The sequence below is a fragment of the Erpetoichthys calabaricus genome, chromosome 2 (assembly GCF_900747795.2).
Source record: "Erpetoichthys calabaricus chromosome 2, fErpCal1.3, whole genome shotgun sequence".
NCBI classification, from domain to species: Eukaryota; Metazoa; Chordata; class Cladistia; order Polypteriformes; family Polypteridae; genus Erpetoichthys; species Erpetoichthys calabaricus.
In genome coordinates, this window is record NC_041395.2 from 322,186,818 (window position 1) to 322,205,344 (window position 18,527).

Below are 18,527 nucleotides of genomic sequence, written 5' to 3' on the forward strand. Positions count from 1 at the left end.
CTATTGATTTGTTTGTTTTCCTCTCTGTTCTGACATCTGCTCCTGACGCGCACTCCTTTGAAGAGGAAGATATGTTTGAATTCTTTAAATTGTGAGACGGAACTGTCATCTCTGTCTTGTCATGGAGCACAGTTTAAACTTTTGAAAAAGAGACAAATGTTTGTTTGCAGTGTTTGAATAACGTTCCTGTCTCTCTACAACCTCCTGTGTTTCTGCGCAAATCTGTGACCCAAGCATGACAATATAAAAATAACCATATAAACATATGATTTCTACTTCGTGGATTTTCTTATTTCGCGGGTGGCTCTGGAACGCAACCCCCGCGATGGAGGAGGGATTACTGTATTGTAAAAGACTATAGAATGCACTAGCGAGACCACATCTGAAGTGCTTTGTGTACTTCTGGTCACCAGGCTACAAGAAGGACATAGCAGCACTAAAAGCTCTGCAGAGGAGAGCAACAAAGGGCATCCCAGACATGTCCTACTGTGACAGACTCAAAGAATTAAATCTGTTTAGTCTTGAGCAGAGGAGACTGCGTGAGGACCAAACCCAGGTCTTCAAAATCCTCAAAGGCGTTGAGAAAGCTGATCCATTGCTGTAGAATTCTTTTTCCTTCAGGGTGATTCACAAATTCAAGAACATCAGTGGGACTTCAGGGGAAGTGCATTTAGGACTGAAGTTAGGAACGTCTTCTTAACTCAAGGAGTTGATGGGAATTAGGAAGAAACCTCCAAGACATGGAGTTGAAGCAGAAACTTTATCAACCTTTAAGAAGAAACTGGATGAGCTACTGGGACAGCTTAGCTATTAGCTAAACAAACGGGCTTGATGGGCTGAATGGTCTCCTCTCGGTTGTCAGATTTCTTATGTTTCTTATCCCTGAGCACAAGGCAGAGTCCATCTTTGAACAGGGTGCCAATTACATTAGTAAAATTCACTTGAAATTTATGAAACACATCATCACAAGGTGCCACACAGGAATAAGCTCTGGTTTCAAATATACAGTCTAAACAGCACAAAAGAAACAAAACAGAAATAGAACAAAATGCAACTGTGACAAAAAAACGTGGAAAAGGATACGTGACAAATATGTGAATGTTACCACCAATAAGTCACAATGCAAGTGCTGGCTTATGTCTTAAAGGCATTAAAACTCAGTTCATTCAGCTTAAAATTTTCACATCCCAACCCACCGCTGTTACTTCAGGTGGGCTCTGTCCAGGGGCCTCTTCTTTTTATTATTTACCTTCTTCCCCTTGGCAATATCTTTTGTAAATATAACATTCATTTCCACTGCTATGCTGATGACACCCAGCTCTACCTTGCTAGTAAACCCACCTCTTCTTTTTCACCACCCTCGCTTATTGACTGCATTGCTGAAATTAAATCCCAGTTTTCTTCAAATTTTCTTAAATTAAACAGTGACAAAACTGAGGTTCTCCTCATTGGCTCAAAATCATCATTATCCAAAGCCGATAATCTTTCACTTGCTATTGATAACTCCTTTGTTTTCCCATCACCTCAGGTCAAGAGTCTGGGTGTCATCCTTGACTGTACTCGTATCTTTCCAATCTCACATTAATAACATCACCCGGTCTGCTTAATTCCACTTACGTAATATTAATCGCATCTACCCCTCCCTCACTCCCCATACCACTGCCATTCTTGTTCACAGTCTTGTTACTTCTCGTCTGGACTCTTCTTTGGTCTCTCTAATAAATCTCTCCATAATCTTCAGCTAGTCCAGAATTCTACAGTTTGCATCATTACTCGAACCCCGTCTATTCACCATATTACTCAGGTCTTGCAGCAGCTTCATTGGCTCCCGATTAAGTTTCAAATTCACTTTAAAATTCTGCTGTTAACATTTAAGGCCATTCATAACCTCGCCCCTCCATATCTGTCCGACCTTCTTCATGTTGCCATTCCTTCCCGTAACCTTAGATCCTCTTCCTCCATCCATCTGACTGTCCCTCTCGCCCGTCTAACCACCATGGGGAGCAGAGCATTCAGCCGTTCTGGAACTCACTACCTACTGAGCTTAGAAATATTGAATCATTTTCAACCTTCAAATGTAAACTTAAAACCCATCTGTCTAAAATTTTTTTTTTCTTTATGACTACAGTGGCTTTGTTTGGTTTTAATTTTTATACTTTCTGTATTTTCTGATGCTTTAAGTTTTGTTTATAATGTGCTTTTTTCATTTATTGTTTGTTCGGTGTCCTTGAGTGCTTAGAAAGGCGCCTTGTATAAATAAAATTTATTATTATTATTATTATTATTATTATTATTATTATTATTATTATTATTACATGCCAGGTGCTTAGGCTACATGTAAAAACACCGGACCCCAACCCTGTGTATGTATGTGTATGTTAAACAAGGAGGCAATGTCTACATGAAAATATATCAGGGCAGTGGCCCTTAAACCCTAAGGAACCTGACCTTAAGGCATGAAGAAACTGAATGTTCAGGTTTCCAAGGTGCCAGCCATTGACAGGTGCCACAACTTAAAGCCAAGGCAGGTTCCTGGGTTGGCCACATGTCTATATATGAAAGTTACATGCCCTGACTTATGTTTCATTTATTCATTTTCATTTACATCATTTAGCAGACGCTCTTATCCAGAGCGACTTACAACAGTGCTTAGTAGTCTACGACTGTTCTTCAGTCTTTAAGGCTAGGATTAAATCTACTGTCATTAAACAAGTTACCGCTGACCAAGTTGTATACAAAACCCTGCTAGAAGAAAATGTTAACATAATAAAGTGTGCAACAAAGGCGCTATATAGGCGCCGACCTGACACAGAGTGACACTGGGGGCACATATAAAACCCAAATAAACTTTTATTTTCCTTCACCTGTGGGCACGTCTTCCTCATGTCCCACAGGCAGTACACTGTCCCAAAAACACCTCAAGCACTACACAAAACATACTGGTCTCCTCCACCACCACTCCTCTCATCAAGCGTTGTCCTCCTCCTCTCGACTCTGGCTCTCGGAGTGGTGTCTGCTGGCCCCTTTTATAGTTCACCCAGAAGTGCTCTAGGTGCTTGATTGCCGAGTTCCGGCTGCACTTCCGGGCGTGGTGAAAACAATGCCCACAAGGGCTTAGGAGTCCCAGCTGCAGCACCCCCTGGCGGCCAATCCAGATCCCAACAGGGCTGTGGAGAACTCCATCGCCCATGGAGCCCTGCGGTTATCTGAGGCACCACAGTCACACAAGTGGTCCGGGGGAGGTACTGTGCAGTCCATGCTTGCTCTCCTGGCACATACACAAGTGTCAGTGCAGGCCCGGGCCTACACTAATGTGCAAAGTTAGGACTCATGTTTATTTGTTGTTGATAGAACTGGTCCCATGCCAGGCCCTTCCCTATCCCAGTATGTTAACATATCAGAGCAGAGCACAACGTATGTCTGATAACAAATCTGTCCGATACAGTTCAAGTGCCAATGCAGGCCTATGCCCATATGTAGAAGTGTTAGAGCAAGGCCTATACTGTATGTGAATATTAAAGTGCCACATCCAGTACAGAACACAAGTCTGGGGACAAGTCGCTAAAACGTCCACTGAGAAGGCTCAGGCTACTGGGTTGTTTTCCTTTAAACCCACCCCAGATTTTCTCTTGTCCGTGCATTTTAAGCATTTGGTTTTAAATAACTGTGGAAAGATGGAGAAAGACGAAGATGCTCCACAAAAGACTTGACGCTAACAGAAAACTGAAGTAAAACTGCTGTTATTTATGGCTATAGCATAATGAAAGGCCTGGGAAGATGAGCACTGCTGAACAGTTTCTCCCACAATACTCTAGATGGCAACCTCCCTAGGTTAGGATTCTCATGCAGACACCTGCAGGGCATGCTGGGACCTGTAGTTCCATGGGGCTGCCCTGTTGGGTTCCATGGGGGCAGCCAGGGGGGGCTGCTGGGATTCACAATCCATACTTTCAGGGACTTCTGTTCAAATATATTATTTCTTTTGTCTCTTTCTTCATCCTGTAAAGCACTTTGAGCTACATCATTTGTATGAAAATGTGCTGTAGAAATAAATGTTGTTGTTGTTGTTGTCTTGTCATGTGTTTTAGAGTGTTTAACCGCAATCTTGTTTTGGAGATTTTTCAGCCCTAGAAGCTTTATCAATTGTGACCACGGGCATGCTGCCTGTCAGACCAACTTAACCAGAGCACCATTACTTTATGCTGTTTAAATTTTTGCCCCTAGCCTGATCTCTGCCTTCAGGAGGCATTGGATTGGTTTAGAAATTTCAAAGAACTGAACAATCTAACTTTCCCATCTCCTTTTAAGCCAGACTCAGTCATAGATGTCTCCAGATGAATGTTTTATGTGTAGCTCTGCGAGGCTACTTGTAAAGTCACTGCCATTGCATGAAGAAGTCTGAAGAGCCTCTTAAAGTAAACCACTAAAGGCCGAGAAGTGCTGAGAGGCTCATAGTAGAGTCGCTGACCCTCTGCATTGAGAGGAGACAACTCAGGTGTTCATCTGATGCAGATGATTAGCTGGGAGGAGACTCCGGGGGAAGATTATTGAGGATTATGTCTCCCAAATGGCCTGGGAACACCTTGGGATCCCACGGGATGAGTTGGCAATCATGGCTGGGGAAATTGTATTGAGGATGACTTGTGTTCTGTTCTGTGTATTGTGTTGTATTGACCACCTTCTTTTTGATACCCATGGGACGTCCAACCTACCTGGAAAAGGGGTCTCTCTCTGAACTGCCTTTCCCAAGGTTTCTTCCATTTTTTCCCTACAAGGGTTTTTTTGGGAGTTTTTCCTTGTCTTCTTAGACTGTCAAGGCTAGTGGCAGGGCCTGTTAAAGCCCGTTGTGGCACTTCTTGTGTGATTTTGGGCTATACAAATATAAATTGTATTGTATTGTATTGTATTGTATTGTATTGTATTGTATAAACAGACGTATGGCCCTCACTGCTAAGACTGTTGCCCCCATGACTTAGCCTCGGATAAGCTGTGGAAAATGAATGAACGGGGATCTGATTTTGTTTAAAGGGTAGTCGCTTCACACTTTTTGACCCTTCTTTTGGCCTTTTTTGATGCCCTCTATTCTCCCAGTCTCTTGCTGGGGAGTTTCTCCACATAACACCTTTAATATTTAAACAGCAGAGCAGACTTGACACTCGCACAGGTCTGGTGCCATAACACATTAGACGTGCTCCTTGTCCTCTGGAGTGGCTTATAAATTCACCAGCATTTAGTGGAGTTGTTGCTGTCATCCTACAAGGACTGACACTAACAAGTCACAGAAGACTGAGTGACAATCCTTGTTGTCACAGCCCGCTCTTGATCAGGGTCAATCAGAGAGATCAGAGGGGTTCTCATGCCCAGCTTAATCTTCACCTTCTAGTACCAAGAGCCAGCATTTCATTGGTAGCTGGGCAGCCCAGGACCCCCACGTTAATCTTATGTTTGGAGTTCAGAAGGCTGCTCCTGTTTATTTTTTTTGCTTTGTTGTCATCTTTTGCTCATCGCCCGCTGTGTCTCCCCGTGTGCGTGTTGAGCCACTTGTTTTGACTGGCTGGCCGCTCACTTCCCTTTCCAAACACCTGGCAGCTGCAGAACAAAAACGCGAGGTGCTGACAAGCGGCTGCTCTCACCATGGCAGGTTTGGGGGGGTGGGGGGGCTTCAGAACACAGGTGTCCTCAGTGGCACAGGAGTTGTCTGTCCAGCACTCTCTTCCTGGAATATGGAGCATTTTCCACATTTCATTTTTTTTTTAATAAAATAAGAGGAGACACAAATGACCATATCACCAGAGTACATCAGCATCGCTTCCCTGGGTGACCGCAGGAACAATTACTGGCACCAGTTTAAAGAAAAGCCATGATTATGAGCCCAAGAATAACCCATTAAGTGTAATTTGTTTGTGGAAACTGCGGGCGAACTGGAATGGAAGGGTGTGGGGGTGGTGGTGGTGGTGGTGGCAGGGCAGGGGGGGCACAAACATCAAAGGGGCAGCAACAGGACCGGCTCCAGGCTTTTGTAGCTGGGGGGAGGGCTGAATTCAGCATTGCAGGGTGCAGCCGTTTGCGAGTCTGTCATGTGTGAGTGGAGCGTCGTTGTTTGTATTGCTTTATTTCAGGTTTAACGATGCAAGGCACTAAATAAAAATCAAGACAGCCTGTCTTGTCACTGCTCTACATAGGGGTCCATCCAAGTGCATGTGAGAATTAGCCTTCGTTAAATGGTTCTAGAAAATCATTTTGGGCATAGATGGTGTTTGACCTTTAGGCTTGGGGGGAGGTTAGATAAACCATGAAAAGCATTTGTGTTTTAAAGAACCACAACCATACTGCTACATATTCACGTAATAGCCCAAGTCAGTTATCATAAACTGTTTCAAATATAAAATAAATCTTACTTACTTCAAGAAATGTAAAACTTCAAAACTATGTAAAAGTGCACAAGTACCGTTAACAAAGAAAACTTTGCTTTTTACTTTCTCGTATTCATAGAATTCGACCTCGAGATTTTGATGAATCTTGTCGTTGACGTTGACCTGAGTCCGAAAATACCATTTTTGAAATGATGTCTGTCTGTGTGTAAACACGAAAACTCGAAAACACTTTGGCCTGGTCAATGAGATTTTATACACCTGCTTTATATCAAACATCAGGAATCCTAGCAACTTGTGGGACCAGAAGTGCTACTTTACCTGAACACAGTTCAGATTTTTTCAAGTAAACTATGGCTATAAATACAGATCTATGATTCCAATTTTGTGTGGGTATTAGAAATGACAAAAAATAAGTCGATATGAAATTTGAGAAAAAATACACAACCAGAAGTGATACTTTAACTGAATACTTTAGCGAATTTTCAAGTAAACTGTGGTTATAATTGCAGATAGATGATTTGAATTTTGTGTAGATATTTCTAACGACAAAAAACAAACAGATATGAAATTTGAGAAAAATTACTCATCCGGAAGTCCATCCATCCATTTTCCAACCCACTGAATCCGAACACAGGGTCACGGGAGCCAATCCCAGCCAACACAGGGCACAAGGCAGGAACCAATCCCGGGCAGGGTGCCAACCCACCGCAGGACACACACAAACACACCCACACACCCAGCACACACTAGGGCCAATTTAGAATCACCAATCCACCTAACCTGCATGTCTTTGGACTGTGGGAGGAAACTGGATTGCCCGGAGGAAACCCACGCAGACACGGGGAGAACATGCAAACTCCACGCAGGGAGGACCTGGGAAGTGAACCCAGGTCCCCAGGTCTCCCAACTGCGAGGCAGCAGCACTACCCACTGCGCCACCGTGCCGCCCCATCTGGAAGTCGTATTTTATTTAAACAACCATCCAAATTTTTTGCTATATGGAAATATACATGTGTACACGATATTAAAAACTGTATTCAATATAATGCATATTTTTTCAATAACTATTATTAATTTTATTTGAATCTATACAGTTTAACATTAATGTGTAAACATTGAACATGCCATGTAAATATAAAGATGTAATGGGAACAATAAGCTGCTACATCCCCGTTGTGTTCCTGGTAATACATTTAATTTTATGATTTTTTTTCTTATTCCTGCCATCATTATCATAATTAAATGTAGCAAATGCAGTTTTACCTGTAGCAACAATTATTATATAATGCTAACACTTTTTTCAATGTTTTTACATCACTATAATTATTTTTACTTTGAACGTAATAGAGGTAATGAATATGTAATCATGAAAAAATTCCACCACTCTTTTCAACATCCCTAAGTACAAAATATCATTTTAATATAAAGTTTGATTATAAATAGACATAAATGATTGTGTATCGATATTATCAATTAGTTATGATGAGTAACAAAGAGATATGATATTTGAGAAATGTCGCACAACTGGCAGTGGTTCTGATGACCTTTTCCTCTCTCTCAGTATACGAGAAAGTTGAGGGTGGCACACTGCCGATTTTTTGTTTTCTTATTGGAATAGTGTGTAGCAAAATAAACACTTTTTAGACACAAGTTAGAAAATGGTGTATCATTTGGATGCATTCACCGATTGTGTTAACTGTTTTAAAAGTGGGAGTATTTTTAATTTTTAATTTTTAAATTTTTTATATACTCCACCAATGATACAGATATCTCATTTTTATTTATTAAATACCAGCTGTGTAAGCCTGTGCTGTAAAAAGCCAGGGATCTTGTAACTATTGAAATCGGCAGAAAAAAACCTGAAATGCAGAGATGTCAGGTAATTGAAAGGAACTACTCTGGGCGTCTCTCCTAGGAGGATTCGTTCTGCTGACGTGCTCACCATGCTTGTGTATTAGTGGCGGGAGGAAAAGTAAAAGGGATACCGTAAGGCTGATGTTAGCGGCTAAGCGACTTTGTCTTTCTTCGAAGGTTTCTTTTAGCTGATGTGCTGCCGTGATGTGGGGTGAGTTTTTCAGAGTACTTACCCCGACTCCACCTGTCACTTCCAGGCTGGACACACACATACACACACACTTCCACATATAGACATTTATATATAAGAAAAGCTACATTTATAACAACAACAATAACTTATTTCTTCAAGGAGTGCCACAATGGGGGCAGCACATGGTGCAGTGGTAGCGCTGCTGCCTCGCAGTAAGGAGACCCAGGTTTGCTTCCCGGGTCCTCCCGGCGTGGAGTTTGCATGTTCTCCCTGTATCTGCGTGGGTTTCCTCCAGGTGTTCCGGTTTCCTCCCACAGTCCAAAGACATGCAAGTTAGGTGCATTGGCAATCCTAAATTGTCCCTAGTGTGTGCTTGATGTGTGGGTGTGTGTGCCCTGTGGTGGGCTGGCGCCCTGTCCAGGGTTTGTTTCCTGCCTTGCGCTCTGTGTTGGCTGGGATTGGCTCCAGCAGACCCCCGTGATTCTGTAGTTAGGATATAGTGGGCTGGATGATGGATGGATGGATGGATGCCCCAATGGGCTTTAACAGGCTTTGTTTTTTGACTGCCACCTCAGCCTTGACTCTCTAAGTTGACAAGAAAAGAAAGAAAAATAAAAATGGAAGAAATCTTGGGAAAGGAAATTCAGAGAGCGACCCCCTTCTAGGCAGGTTGGATGTGCAATGGGTCTCAAAAAATGGGGCAAATACAACACACCAAACAGAACACAATTAATGCTCTTCACAGAAAGAGATGGACAGTCTGTCATGGCCGCCTCAGAAATACAACACAACGGTACAGACGACTTTGTTCTTGCATAGCGTGCCTCACTGAGTGCAGGCCCAGCACACCGTGACTACTCTCAAGGCGAATGCAAGAATAGATTACAGCACTCTCTAAATACAGAACTATCAAATATAAGGATACAGAATCGCTCAAATACATCAAAAACAAAGTAGAAACTGATTAACAATAATGAAAAACAACAACATCTGACAAGCAGCCAATTGTAGAATTATGGCCAGATTATAGAAAAGGAGTCAGACAAACCAGACAGAGCCAGTGTCCTGGAGACCTCGGTCAATAACCGCCTCCCCCTACTCTCCATTCTACAGCTGAGTCAGCACTGGGGTGGCCAATCAGAAGAAAGGACCCTCCTACCCAATGATTCCAGTGCCCCTCTCCCTGAGATGACTTTTCTATAGGCAGGCAAACAACTTGTCACTGGAGCAGTGGCACTAAGTGCCACATGAGCAGTGCCCGTGCTGGGTTATTTTGTGCCTTAGGCCAAGATTATTAGTGCACCAACCAACTGTTCGGTAGCTAACCCTTATGGCTGGGTTTTTCTCCTTTATGCTATGTGCCATAGGCAAATGCCTAATTCATGATGATTCATGATGGTGTTGGCCCTGCACATGAGGATACCAAGAAGAGATATAGAGTAGGAGAGCATTAGTGACAGTTTATAAATATCATATTACTTATATTTTAGCATTAATGACTAACAAACAGAGATGCAGTATGCACAGATAATCAGCAGCTCTACTCAGGGTATGCTAAACTAAAGTCATTTTTTTAAAATTCCTATTTAAGTCCACGTTATGAAGAAAACTATTACACTAAAATCTAATCGCTAACCAGACATGAATATCAGAGGGAAAACCAAGGAAATCGGGAAAGTAATTAGCATTGTGTTTGTTTGAGCTTTTTTATCCAAATCACAGATATGAATGAATCATTATGTTTGTATTTAAGGGGATCCGCTGATGATGTGAAATGCGATGCTGTCTGAAACCACGCTCCTTGGCAATCCAGAGCAGCATCCCACTAACAGAAATGACAAGATTACATTTCAGCTATGTAAAGTAAATAATTACTTTAATTAGAAGATATTATACTGTAAATGTGACTGCATAGAAATGTTCCATACATAAAGAAATATATATTCCCATGCATAATTTTTTTTAGATAAATGTATTCCAGGGCGGCACAGTGTCGCAGTGGGCAGTTAGGAGACCCGGGTTTGCTTCCCGGGTCCTCCCTCCTTGGAGTTTGCATGTTCTCCCTGTGTCTGCGTGGGTTTCCTCCGGGTGCTCCAGTTTCCTCCCACAGTCCAAAGTAATGCAGGTTAGGTGCATTGGCGATTCTAAATTGTCCCTAGTGTGTGCTTGGTGCATGGGTGTGTGTGTCCTGCGGTGGGCTGGCGCCCTACCCAGGGTTTGTTTCCTGCCTTGCGCCCTGTGCTGGCTGGGATTGGCTCCAGCAGACCCCTGTGACACTGGATAATTAACGGATGGATGGGAAATATATTCCAAGAGAAATAAATTTTAAAAGTGAACATCTCATAACGGCACCGTGTCCAGGGTTTGTTCCTGCCTTGCACCCTATGCTAGCTGGGACAGGCAGCAGCAGACTCCCACGACCCTGTTCAGGACTAAGAAGGATTAGAAAATGACTGACCGACATCCCATAACAATCACAAAAAATACAGCAAACACCCACAAAGGAGGAGGGTCACCATAAACCACTAGCTTGATCACAAAAATAAAGAATCCTTATAAATAAAAGATTTTTTTAACAAAAAAAAAAGCAGTAAAATTCGCAAAAGAGAAAAAAAGGAGTTTTCTATAAGGGCAATACACAATAATAAAGTTCCAGAACATAAATCAAAAGTCAAACTCCTTAAACAGAGCCAAAAGCAAATGTCAAAAAACTAGACAATCCAAAGAAATAGCAATTAACAATATGACAGCGGTTCCTAATCTAGGGGGGCACGAAGTAACAAAAAAGGGGGTGCGAATGTTGTGCAATATGTGGCGTAATTTCGCTATTCGTAGGGAAATTTTAAACTTGTAGCGGTGTATCGGCAGCAAACAATATAGGAATAAATTTATTAGGGTTTCAAAAAAATGTTAGGGGGGCGCGATTGAAACTGTTATGAAAACTTGGGTCGCAAATACTTAAAAGGTTGAGAGACGCTGCAATAGGAGGAGAACTCACCAGCACTGAAGTGCATGCAATGTACCACAGAAGGACTGCAATTTCCTTGAGCCTTTTGTAAAAGGACTCCGATCACACAGAAAAAAAGAGTTGGGGCAGCCACCCATATACTTGAAATTGGCTGTCAAAATTGAGTCTTTACAGACATCAGTCCAAAGCAGAACTGGCAGGCAGACAAAAACATGACAGTTTTAAAGCCGGGCAGGGGAAATGATGTCATTAGGACTGGAAGCGGGAGTGATGTCGTCCGGGCAAGGACCGGAAGTGATATTATTGGGCCCGGAACCAGAAGTGACGTCATCGAGCCCAGGCGGAATTTCCTTTGTTTGGTCTGAAGAGGAAAAAGAGAAAGGATCAGTGCACTCTGCCACCCCCTGGTTACGCCACTCGTTACGCCCGAGGTATGCAGGAGAGCATCTCTGAACACACAACACATCAAACCTTGAAGCAGATGAAGCAGACCACACTGGTGCCACTCCTAAGAACAGACAACCAAGGCTACAATTTGCACAGGCTCACCAAACTTGGATAACAGTAGGTTGGAATAAACGTTTCTTGGTCTGATGATTCTCAATTTCTGCTGTGATGGTGGGGTCAGCATTTGGCATCAATAACATGAAAGCAGGGATCCATCCTGCCTTGTATCAACAGTTCAGGCTGGTGGTGGTGGTGTAATGGTGTGGGGGATATTTTCTTGGCACACTTTGGGCCCCTTAGTACCAACTGAGCATTGTTTAAATGCCAAAGCCTACCTGAGTATTGTTGCTGACCATGTCCATCTCTTTATGACCTTCTGACAGCTACTTTCAGCAGGATAATGCGCCATGTCACAAAGCTCAAATCATCTCAAACTGATTTCTTGAACATGACAATGAGTTCACTGGACTCAAATGGCCTCTCCAGTCACCAGATGTCAATCCAGTAGAGCACCTTTAGGATGTGGTGGAATGGGAGATTCTCATCATGGACGAGCAGTGGACAAATCTGCAGCAGCTGCGTGATACTATCCTGTCAATATGGTTCAAAATCCCTGAGGAATGTTTCCAGCACCTTGTTGAATCTATGCCATGAAAAAGTACAGCAGTTCTGAAGGCAAAAGGGGGTCCAACCCTGTGCTAGCAAGGTGTACCTAATAAAGTGGCTGGTGTGTGTATATACAGTATATGAAATTTTCTTTTGTGTCAACTTCAGATGCCATATTAAAAGACAGTACAACATGCAATATACTTTGCTTTGCATTAGCCTGATTTTCCCAGTTGGTACGTATTTATCAGATCATTTACTTTTCCACATATTTTAGCTGCCTGGGTAGCTTTTCTGTAGCTCATTGTGCAATGTCAGCTGTGTTAGCCAACCTCATTTTTGACCCTCAAGGTGGTCTGAATAGTCCGAGACGAGCAGCAGGATCTCACATTTTTCTCCTCTGACGCTTTTGTGAGTTTTGTCTGTGCGGTACATTCAGTACTTCAGACTCCACTGCTTTTGTAATATTTCACATAATTACTTCCTAAATCACCCTTTGAAATGTAACACAATATTCTCAAACAAAGTTGTGAGGCGTTTTGTGTGCACGTTTTGGGTGAAAAGCAGAAACCGTCTCTTAAAGTGATGCCAGTCTGTCTTAGTGCCTGTCACGTATGCTGTGCTTATAGGCCTGTTTAACCTATCGAGCACTTTAGGAAGTCCTTGGGATATGGAAATTAAATCGGAACACCCAGATAGAAATTTTTCTGAAATACTTCTAAAATCACTTCTGGCTGGTGAGACACATCAAAATTTGATATTATCTAATCTGCATAATGCAATGCAGGGTTCTGATTTGCCAGATCCTGTGACGGTTATCTGCAGGCAGGGCGCCAGTCCATGGCATGTCCGAATCATCTACATACCTGCTCTCACACTCGCCTGCACTCTAAAAGAGTAATGTTTGTTCAACATTTTACTGGGTTGTTGTCTTTCCTTGTAGAGCCATTGCTTGACTAAGAACTATTTCATTCTGGGCAAGGGTTCTCTGCATAAGCCATTGGTTCTTTGGCCTTTGAATATTCCTAATATTTGGATGAAGCAGAAATGTTTAATGTAAGGTATGTGTGTGACGATGCGGGTTCGCTCCATGCTCCCCTTCAGCTTCTGGGAGCTCTTAAACATTACACTATCGGTAATGTCACCGATGAAATAGACAGTGAGGCACAACAATGAAGCAAGGGGATGGTGCTTTTATTTAAAACCAACAAAACAAAACAGTGTTCAAATAAATAGTGCAGTGCTTTAAATAATCCATAAAATAGGTGAAAAGTGGAGGTTAAAATCCATTAGAATAAAAATCCTTTTAAAAAAACACAACGAGGTTAAAACAATGGTTGGAAGCTGTCCCTTTAAATAAATCAGCCCGGTGCCTTTCTGCTACTGGTGACTCCACTGCTTCTCCCGTCTAGGCCATGCACCAGGGGAGCCATCCTACCTGCAGCTAACCTTCTCTCTGCCTTCTCCTGCTGGTCCGTTCGCCTCACCGATCCCTGGCTCCGGTAGGCTTCACCAAACCATGACTTGGGCTCCCCAGCGACCAGGGTGCTCACGCTGGGGCTTTCCCATCCCAAGTCCTGACTCCCGCTGCCTTCTCAGCCTTATGCGGCGAGCCATCCTCCTTTCCAGTCTCTCCCACTCCTCAAAATGCTCAGCGGGAGCGACCACTACCAATTGCTCAGAGGGTGCTGGCCAAACACCCAGGCTCACTGCTCAGATGCCCGTGAGCCTGCACTCGCACACTTGCTCTCCTGCACCGGCTTTCTCCTCGCTGCTTACTGCCTTCTTCTACTTCTAACCTCCGTACGTCTTTTCTTCTTTTTTTTTTAATCCCTCCCCCTAGCCACCTCACGCTTCTATTTATTACGGGGACGTGGATCAGATGTGGCAATTAGCAGCTCCCGGCACCAATTACGGATGCACCTGTGCACTTAAGTGAGGACCGTCCGCATCACGCATCACCCGGGAACTGCTCTTGCCACACAAAACACGCCCCACGACCCAAAGAAGAAAAACAAAACATCAACATTTACACCTACCGCCATTACAGCACTTCAAAATGGCCGCTCTCCACATCCGCTTCCGTCTCCCAGTTGATGACGTCATTCTCGGTCTCACTAAATCGACATCATTTCCAACTCCCTGTATTTGATGTCACATCCTGTTATACCATTTCCTGTCACCATTTTTGTTTGCTATAAAAGCACCTGCAACCATGTACTTTTTGTCAAATGTTTATTTTGATCCGTGTGCAACAAATTTTGCACCTGTCCATTGGACATTATATGGGGTCATTCCCCAACCCTTTGACGTGTCGGCGTCAGTTTATTTGCTTTATTACAATGGTGAGCTGTAGGACACTAGCTGATCAAGAAATCCTGAACTTAGCTTGTGTGATTGTATGCATGCAGCAAAAGATCATCTCAAATCCTGAGCCACTGGTATTTCACAAATCGGTTACCATCTAGATAGATAGATAGATAGATAGATAGATAGATAGATAGATAGATAGATAGATAGATAGATAGATAGATAGATAGATAGATAGATAGATAGATAGATAGATAGATAGATAGATAGATAGATACTTTATTAATCCCAAGGGGAAATTCACATACTTCAGCAGCAGCATACTGATAAAGAACAATATTAAATTAAAGAGTGATAACAATGCTGGCATAACAGACAGACAATAACTTTGTATAATGTTAACGTTTACCCCCCGGGTGGAACTGAAGAGTCACATAGTGTGGGGGAGGAACGATCTCCTCAGTCTGTCAGTGGAGCAGGTTAGTGACAGCAATCTGTCACTGAAGCTGCTCCTCTGTCTGGAGATGATCCTGTTTAGTGGATGCAGTGGATTCTCCATGATTGACAGGAGCCTGCTCAGCGCCCGTCGCTCTGCCACAGATGTCAAACTGTCCAGCTCAGTGCCTACAATAGAGCCTGCCTTCCTCACCAGTTTGTTCAGGCGTGAGGCGTCCCTCTTCTTTATGCTGCCTCTCCAGCACAGCACCGCGAAGAAGAGGGCGCTCGCCACAACCATCTGATAGAACATCTGCAGCATCTTATTGCAGATGTTGAAGGACGCCTGCATTCTAAGGAAGTATAGTCTGCTCTGTCCTTTCTTACACAGAGCATCAGTATTGGCAGTCCAGTCCAATTTATCATCTAGCTGCACTCCCAGGTATTTATAGGTCTGCACCCTCTGCACACAGTCACCTCTGATGATCACGGGGTCCATGAGGGGCCTGGGCCTCCTAAAATCCACCACCAGCTCTTTGGTTTTGCTAGTCTTCAGGTGTAGGTGGTTTGAGTCGCACCATTTAACAAAGTCCTTGATTAAGTTCCTGTACTCCTCCTCCTGCCCACTCCTGATGCAGCCCACGATAGCAGTGTCGTCAGCGAACTTTTGCACGTGGCAGGACTCCGAGTTGTATTGGAAGTCTGATGTATATAGGCTGAACAGGACCGGAGAAAGTATAGTCCCCTGCGGTGCTCCTGTGTTGCTGACCACAATGTCACACCTGCAGTTCACGAGACGCACATACTGAGGTCTGTCTGTAAGATAGTCCACAATCCATGCTACCAGGTATGAATCTACTCCCATCTCTGTCAGCTTGTCCCTAAGGAGCAGAGGTTGGATTGTGTTGAAGGCGCCTGTCTATTCATAGTTATTTACTTTATGGAGCCTAAATAAATTAAAGTTGTGTCAGACAGCTGGGGGCCCAACTGGGACACCCTCGACCATGGAAGGACTTGGGGAGAGAGTATTTTCAAGAACATTTCTCCCCCAGGACTGACAGAGGGCAGCCCCCCTGGCTCCCAGGTTATAAGCATGGAAGTTCAACCCTGCTGGGGCCCATGGCCACCACCAGGGGGTGCTGGACGTTTGGAAGTGCTGCTGGAAGAAACTCGTTGGGCACTTGGACTCCTTCTGGGTGTCCTATAAAAGGAGCCAGCCACCACCAATTTATGGTGGGAGTTGGAAGGAAGAGGGCGAAGCTCGTGAGGAAGAGTGGAGGAGGAAGGACTGGTTGAGAGAAGGGACTGTGTTTTACTGTGCGGGAGCTACTGTATAGCTGTAGGGAAGAGAGAAAAGTTCTATCCAACTGTAAATAAAACCTTGTGCTGTGTGTCGGCCCCCCAGGCTTCACAAGGATCTTTCTATAACTTTCATGGGGATAACACTTTTGGGGAACCAAAAAGGCTTCTCCTATGGCATTGCTCTGAAGAAACACTCCGGCAGCACTTTTATTGGTAAGATCGTATGCTTCATGCCCATTGCCCGTTACTGTGGGTACAAACTCTGGTTTCCTGCAATCCATTTCTACAACTAACAAAACAGATAAATGCACAAAATAAACAACGAAAGCTTTTTTCTTCAACAAGTAATGCTACACTGCTAATTACAAACAGTGCAATATGAAAAACAGCATGGCACTTTAGGAGTGGCACAGCACGTCGAGCACAACTGTTATGACAAAACATTCAGAACGATTCATGCACGGCAATTATCTGTCACCAGAAGGTCATGTGTAAGGGGAAGACAGTCTCCTGAATAAACATCCCCTGCATAATTACTGTCCATTTCCTTTACCGCTCCCCAAATTGAGATATTTTTTAAAAAGTAAACAGCACTTTTCTGCATTTCATGTGGACAGCACGCCGCTTATCTCATCTCTCCTTTCAGTGCGCCAAGTGGCTGATTAAACCGCAGTTTTGTACGCAGGTACAGTAGCCAACATTTAGGCCTGTTGATGTTAAAATGAATGAGAAGTAAAAAAACAAGAATAAGTGTAAGAGCCAATCTTAGAAAGCGAATGTTGAATGTTAAAGGCATATTATAGTGTCTGCTTATGGCCTAACTCCCAAATAAGTTAACATGAGATAGAACTAGCTTAGCTATTATCTAAAGAACAGAGTGTTAAATAAGCCAGTTAGGGAAATAGTCTGACTGCTACTGTGTTTCCCACAAAAATAAGACCGGGTCTTATGTTAATCTTTGCTCCAAAAGATGCACTAGGGCTTGTTTTTAGGGGATGTACAACAAAATATAATCATATGAAAAAGTTTGGGAACCCCTCTTAATTCTTTGGATTTTTGTTTTTCATTGGCTGAGCTTTCAAAGTAGCAACTTCCTTTTAATATCGGACATGCCTTATGGAGACAGTAGGATTTCAGCAGTGACATTAAGTTTATTGGATTAACAGAAAATATGCAATATGCATCATAACAAAATCAGATAGGTGCATAAATTTGGGCACCCCAACAGAGATATTCCATCAATACTTAGTTGAGCCTCCTTTTGCTAATATAACAGCATCTAGACGCTGTCCTCCTGTAGCCTTTGATGAGTTTCTGGATTCTGGATGGAGGTATTTCTGACCATTCTTCATACAAAATCTCTCTAGTTCAGTTCAATGTGATGGCTGCCGAGTATGGACAGCCTGCTTCAAATCATCCCATAGATTTTCAATGATATTCAAGTCAGGGGACTGTGACGGCCATTCCAGAACATTGTACTTCTCCCTCTGCATGAATGACTTTGTAGATTTTGAACTGTGTTTTGGGCCATTGTCTTGTTGGAATATCCAACCCCTGCGTAACTTCAACTTTGTAACTGAAGCTTGAACATTATCCTGAAGAATTTGTTGATATTGGGTTGAATTTATCCGACCCTCGACTTTAACAAGGTCCCCAGTCCCTGAACTAGCCACACAGCCCCACAGCATGATGGAACCTCCACCAAATTTGACAGTAGGTAGCATCTGTTTTTCTTGGAATGCGGTGTTCTTCATGCAAAGCGCTTTTTGTTATGACCAAATAACTCAATTTTTGTCTCATCAGTCCAAAGCACTTTGTTCCAAATGAATCAGGCTTGTCTAAATGAGCATTTACACACAACAAGCGACTCTGTTTGTGGTGTGAGTGCAGAAAGGGCTTCTTTCTCATCACCCTGCCATACAGATGTTCTTTGTGCAAATTGTGCTGAATTGTAGAACGATGTACAGATACACCATCTGCAGGAAGATGTTCTTGCAGGTCTTTGGAGGTGATCTGTGGGTTGTCTGTAGCCATTCTC